The sequence below is a fragment of the Eulemur rufifrons genome, chromosome 15 (assembly GCF_041146395.1).
Source record: "Eulemur rufifrons isolate Redbay chromosome 15, OSU_ERuf_1, whole genome shotgun sequence".
NCBI classification, from domain to species: Eukaryota; Metazoa; Chordata; class Mammalia; order Primates; family Lemuridae; genus Eulemur; species Eulemur rufifrons.
This window is the reverse complement of record NC_090997.1, coordinates 89,005,086-89,012,405: the sequence shown is the minus strand read 5'-3', so window position 1 is coordinate 89,012,405 and position 7,320 is coordinate 89,005,086.

Below are 7,320 nucleotides of genomic sequence, written 5' to 3'. Positions count from 1 at the left end.
CTAGATAGACTAAAGATTAGTAAACTTTTTCTACAGAGAACCTGATAGTAACTATTTTAGGCTTTACAACTATTCAATTTGGCCATTGTAGTGCCAGAGCAGTCAGAGATACTATGTAAATGAATAAGTACTGGTTGCATTCTAATAAAACTTTACATTAAAAAAGACATAAAAAAATGGAATCATGTCATTTGCAGCAACATGGATAGAACTAGAAGTCACTATGTCAAGTGAAATAAGCCAGGCACAGAAAGACAAATGTTGCATACATATTTTCATTCACATGTGGGAACTAAAAAACTTGATCTCATGGACATAGAGAATGAGTCAGATACTAGACACTGGGAAAGCGGAGAGAGGTGGGAATGAGAGGTTGGGTATGGGTACAAACATACAGTTAGATCGAAGACATAAGTTCTAAAGTTTGGTAGCAGATTAGGGTGACTATACCTAGCAACAATATTACATATACTGCAAAGTAACTAGTAATAGAGGAGAGGAATTAAAATGATACCAACACATAAAAATTATAAACACTTACAGTGATAGACACACCAAATACCCTGACTTGATCATTACACATTCAATGCATGTAACAAACACTCACATATACCCCATAAATGTATAAAATATTATGTATCAATAAAAGAGAAATGAAAGACATGGTGGACCTATTCATTCCAGGGGTCGAAATTTTCCAACCCCTGTGCTACAGAATAAAGCACACTTTCTTGTTGACACTTGAGATAGGGTGGTTAGAGAAGACCTCTCGGAGGAAGAATATTTTAGCTGAAACTTTAGGACATGACAGTGTGTTCTGGGGGAAAGGGGAAAGAGTAAGCATAAGAGTTCTACAGACTGGAAAAGGCTTGGGCTATTCCAGGAACTCCCCGAGGCCAGTGTGGCTGGAGTGTGGTCAGCAAGTGGCAATTACGGTCAGAGAGTTGACAAGGAAGATCATGGAGGACCTGGAGGTTGGTGTGAGGAATTTGGATTTTCTTTCAAGTGCAAGGGAGAGTCATTGAAGGGTTTTAAAGTGGAGTGACCTGATCTGACATACGTTTTAAGGGTCACTCAGTCTGTGTGTGGAGGATGGATGGGAAGGTGAAGGAGGTGCAGTGAGGAGCCCAGCCTGCAGGAATTCTCAGGCATCCTGTGCAAATGACTAAGACTTTTATTTGGGGTTCATACACTACTATTCTTTGCCCTATGAAGTCTTATCATTCCTCTGAAGTAGTTACTGTTACTATCCACAACTGAAATGTGAAAACCAAAATAACTTGTCCAAGGTGATGGAGCTGGGATGTAAACCCAGGAAAACTAATTCTAAAGTCAGTCTTAGCGCTCTCCGATAGTCCTTTGACCTTAAGTCGCCCTTGCCGCCACTGCCTATGGCTCTGTGGTTGAATGCCTTCCAGAGCTCTTTGGCCCCGGACGCCATGGTTCAGCGGTAAGCCCTGCCACCTTTGGCTTTTGGCACGTACTACAGCCAAAAGCCTGTGTCTGGTGCCAAATGCAGGGGAGCCAGTGTTCTCCATAGGCAACCTTCTCGTCTCTGAGAGCCTGTGCCAGAGGATGTTCACAGCAGAAACCTGGCTCAGGTGTTTAGGGGACTTGTAAAGCATATAGGTGATGTCATTATTCAAAAGGCATTATGTGGAAAATAGTGAAGATGTTTTAAATGCCAATGCCTATTTCTCTTTGTTATTAATGACTGTGCTAGTTTGTCAGGATTTAGGTTTTTTTTTTTTTTTTAGCAAGGAGCAAGCACTTTTGAGGTTATTACTATCTAATGCTTCACTCAATGCATTTGAAGAATAATAAATATGTAGAATTTGAAGGTGTTTGCAAGATCACCAGTCTGGTAGTTTTCAAACTGTGCTCTGAGGAAGCCTAAGATTCTAGTCTCCTTCCACTAAAGCATTTTCCTTTATTTTATGTGCAAAACTTCTGAATAAGATTTTTTTTTAAAACAGGGAAAAAATTCCCTTGGTAAAAAATGCTTGAACTTAGTCCAATGCCTTAATTTTTACATAAAAGTAAATTAAGGCCTAGAGAGATTAAATGATTTGCTTAAGATTCCATAAAGGGCCTGTGACAGAGGAAGGACTAGAACTCTTAAACCCTGAAATTGTCACCTTGACAATCAGCATGGTACCATGGATAGAGAAAATGTCAGGTCAACAGATTTGGATACAACCATTACTAGTTGTGTATTTGGGCAAATCATTTGCCATTCTTAAGTCTCCTCATTTATAAAAGGATTTTAGTCATATTTTGTTTTCCTTCCTTCTTTTTGCTATAATATTTCTCTCAGAAATGTGACTTTCAACGAGTGAGGCAGGGTGAGATGAAATTTAAAGAAGACAAGCTTGGGACAATTCTCTCTTCTTGATTGCTCATGTTACTTTACTAGGAACACTCTCCCCCAGAGCAGAGTTTTTGTCTGTTTTATTAACTAATGAAACCCAGAAGAACCTTGCACTTAGTTGCAGATCCATAAACATTTGTTTAGTATCTAGATCTACCAACCTCCAAAGAATTGGATAACCCACATTTCTCTAATGGATGCTGTGCTATTATTAATGGTGCGATGCCATCTGCTGGTAACGTGAATAATTACAGTTGCATACGAGAGAAGAAATCGTGGGACCATTTTATTGTTTTTACAATAAAATAAAAAAGATTATATGTTTATACCAGAAGACTCATTTTCCAAGTAAAACGACAGTAAATATATCCTCACCTGAGAAAAACCAAGCAAGCCAGGGAGAAGAGAGGCGGAAATCTGAACAGATGCTCCTGCCGGGAAAAGGAACAACGGTGCGGGCACCACCCTGTGGACGCTCAGCGCCTTAGCTAGCGTGAAGGTTGCGCTCCAGAGGTGAGGTGGGGACCCTTTCTTAGAGAATTGACAGCGAACTGAGATTCCTGAATCCCTAGAAAACTCCCAAGTCTCATTAGCTATCAGGCCTGCAATTTTAAAAACAAGATCTCACTCAGCATTTCTACATTCTCCCAACTATGTTTTAAAATAAACCCTTGTAGGCCTAAATTTTGTTCTTATTAGAAGCCAAGATAGGTTGCTGCAAGGTGAGTTTCTCTGGGCCACAATTTTGTTCTATGAAATACGGATTGTTCTAGAGAAACTCTAAGGTAATTGCAGCTCCGAAAACCATTAAATCTGATACGCATTTCAGCTTTCCTGTTCAAAAAGTGTCCTCCCCAGCCCTCTCCTATCTCAGATAAATGCCTGTGGAGATGAGACCTTGTATAACAAAAGGAATTTTCCAGATGTGATTAAATTAAGGATATTGAGATGGGCGGTTATACTGGATTATCCAGGAGGGACCAATGTGATCGCAAGGATCCTTAGAGGACAGGGACAGGAAGACCTAAGTCAGAGACAGCCATGTGACCATGGAAGCAGAGATTGGAATGATGCAGCCACCAGTCAAGGAATGTTGGCAGCCTCTAGAAGCTGGCAGAGGCAAAGAATGGATTCACACCTGGAGCCTCCAGAAAGAAACAGAAATGCCGATGCCTTCATTTTAGACCTGTAAGACTCATTTCAGACTTCTGATCTCCAGAAATTTAATAGAACAATTTTGTGTTGCTTTAAGTCACTAGGCTTGTGGTAATTAGTTACAGCAGTAACAGGGAACTAACACGGTATGTATCTTTAATCAATAAGGATTTTTTTTTACATAATCACCATGCTATTATCACATATCACAAAATTAATAATTTTTTAATGCCATCAAATACCACATGCAAATGTCCTTGATTTTGTAGTACTAATCACCTCGTATTGTCATCACCTGTTTAACACACCTGGTCTCCCCACTGGATCATGAGCTTATTATATGAGGGATTGATTACATTCAGCTGTGAATCCCCCTTTTTAATAAAAGCAGATAAAATCAAAATGAGTCACATCAATCATAGCTTTGGTGTGAAATTTCTGAAAATGCAGCTTCACTATTATGGCTATATATATTAAGTCAGAAACACATCACAATATAATGACAAGCCATAAAGCTTTTCCTTATGTTTTCTTTTGGGAGTTTTATAGTTTGCATCTTATATTTTAATTCTTTAATTCATTTTGAGTTAACATTTACGTATGGTGTAAGATAGGGGTCCAAATTCATTCTTTTGCATGTGGCTACCCAGTTTTCCCAATACTATTTGTTGAAGAGACTATCATTTCCCCATTGCGTATTTTTGGCACCCTTTTGAAGATCAGTTGACCATATGTGCTTGGTTTGATTCTGGGTTCATTGGTCTATATGTTGGCATTTATGTCAGTATAGTCTACCTGTCTGTTACGATTACCATAGATTTGTAATATGTTTTGAAATCAGGAAGTGTGATGCCTCCAGTTTTGTTATTTCTCAAGATCAGTTTGGCTATTTATGATCATTTGTGGCTCCATATGAATTCAAACTTGTATTTTCTATTTCTGTAAAAAATCTCATTTGGACTTTAATAGGGATTTCATTGAATCTGCAGATTGCTTTGGGTTGTATGGGCATTTTAACAATATTAACAATTTAATATTAACTCTTCCAATCCACGAACACAAGATGTCTTTCATTTGATTGTGTCTTTAATTTCCTTCATTAATGTTTTATACCTTTCAATATACAAGTATTTCACTTCCTTAGTTAAGCTCCTTCCTAGGTATTTTATTCTGTTTGGTGCTATTGCAAAAGAGATTGTTTTCTTAATTTCCTTTTCAGTTAGTTCACTGTTAGTGCATAGAAAAGCAAATGATTTTGTATGTTGATTTTGTATTCCGCAACTTACTGGATTCATTTATTAGTTTAATACTTCAGAGTATTCTATATATAAGATCATGTCTTTTGCAAACTGAGACACTTTTACTTCTTCCTTTCTGATTTGGATGCCTGTTTTGTTTGTTTGTTTGTCTAACTTCTCTGGCTAGGACTTTCATCTTGGCAATGATTTCCTGGATATGACATCAAAAGCACAGGCAACAAAAACAAAAATAAATAAGTGGGAGTATATTAAACTAAAAAGCTCTGCACAGCAAAGGAGACAATCAACGGAGTGAAATGACAACCTACAAAAAGGGAGGAAATATTTGCAAACCATGTATATGATAAGGGGTTATTCTCTGAAATATTTACTACATAAAAACCCCTACAACTCAATAGTGAAAAAAACCTAAAATTCAATTAAAAAATGAGCTAAAGACTTAACATAGATATTTCTCCAAAGAAGACCTACAAACGGTCAACAGGTATATAAAAAAATGCTCAGAATCTCTAATCATCAGGATGATGCCAATCAAAACTACAATGAGATATCACTTCACACCTCACACATATTAGTATGGTTATTATAAAAAAAAAAAGCAAGTGTTGATGAGAATGTAGAGACATGGAAACCCTTGCACACTCTTGGTGGGAATGTAAAATGGTACAGCCACTGTGGGAAAAAGTATGAATGTTCCTCAAAAAATTAAAAATAGAACTACCATATGATCCAGCAATACCGCTTCTGGGTATTTATCCAAAATAATTGAAATTAGGATCTTGAAGAGATATTTGCACTCTCATATTCATGGCAGCATTATTCACAATAGCTAAGATATGGAAACAATGTCAATGTTCATTGGCAGATAAATGCATAAAAAATGAGCTGTATATACACAATGGAATACTATTCAGTCTTAACAAAGAAGGAAATTCTGCAATATGAGACAACATGGATGAGCCCTGATGACATTATGCTAAGTGATACAAGCCAGTCATAGAAAGATAAATATTGCATGATTCCACTTATCCGAAGTATCTAGAATAGTCAAATTCAAAGAATTAAATGGTGGTTGCCATGGGGTATGGGTAGTTACTAAAGTTTCAGTCAATGAGATGAAGGAGCTCTGGAGTTCTGCTGTACGACACGGTACCTATAGTCAATGACAATGTATTGTACACTTAAAACGTTGTTGAAGGCAGATCTCATGTTAAGAGTTCTTACCACAATTAAATATATATATATTTATATTGTATAAATATATATACATACACACAAAGTCACTGTTTATTGGTTGGCCACTCTGTGACAATTCTTTTTATGTGAAATAAGTAGTATTATTTTATCATGTATTTGGCTAATGAAATTTAGAGGTCAGTAACTTGATAAACTTCGCCCAACAGGGGATTAGCAGAGACAAGATTTAACTCCTGGAAACATTTATGTTGAACCACCTTACATCCTTGAGAAATAGCTGCTGCTGAGAGAGCTGAAGTGTGATACAGTGTATAGGATGGGGAGAAGACAATGAATGCTTAGGCAAGAGGACTGCTAACTAGAATTCACGTGCAGAACTGCAGGTGGCAGGAGTAAGAGACTGGCAGACGTACAACCTGGGAGCCAGGCAAATTAGAATGTGATGATTAATATTTAATGTAAAATGTCATTTAGTTCCTGAGTTGACATGGAGTAAGCGTGCATGTCATTCCCACACACTAAAATATCAGTTGCAGTAAGAGCAAAATACTACCCTTAAAAGGCCATGGTGTGATACGGCTGCTGATGGTTGACTGGCTTTGTCACTCTGACTTGCTCGCTGTGGAAGGCTCAATTATGCCTCCTAAAGATTTCCAGAATATCACCTTGTACGGCAAAAGGAACTTTGCAGATGTGATTTAATTAACGATCTTGGGACGGGGAGATTATCCTGGATTATCTTTGTGGGCTCTAAACATAATCACAAATGTCCTTATAAGAGGGAGGAAAAGAAAGAGACCCACACAGAGGAGAAGGCGATGTGACTGAGGCAGAAAGAGAGGTGAAGGTGGTATATTGTTGGCTTTAGAGATGAGGGAAGGTTTCATGAGGCAAGGAGTGTAGCTGTAGAAATTAGACAAGGCAAAGACATGCATTCTTCCCTAGAGCCTCCAGAGGGAGCACCTCCAGTGAAAATCCCAGCAGGCTTGTGTGCATGTGTATGTGTATATATATGAAATATATACATATTTCATGCATACATATGCATGTGTGTATGTATATATATGAAAAGAACCTACTAATACAAGCAATGGATGAATTTCAAAAACATGCTGAGCAAAATAAGCATGTATGTAATAAATATGTAATAAGTACTATATGATTACATTTGTATTAAATTTTAGCATAGACAAAACAAATCTATAATAATGGAAATGTGGTTTCCTGTGGCTGATGGGAGAGGCTGATTGCCAAGGGCATGGGTCACCCTTTAGGATGATGGCGATGTTCTATATCTTGATTGTGTTGATGATTACACAGGTTTACACTTTTGTTAAA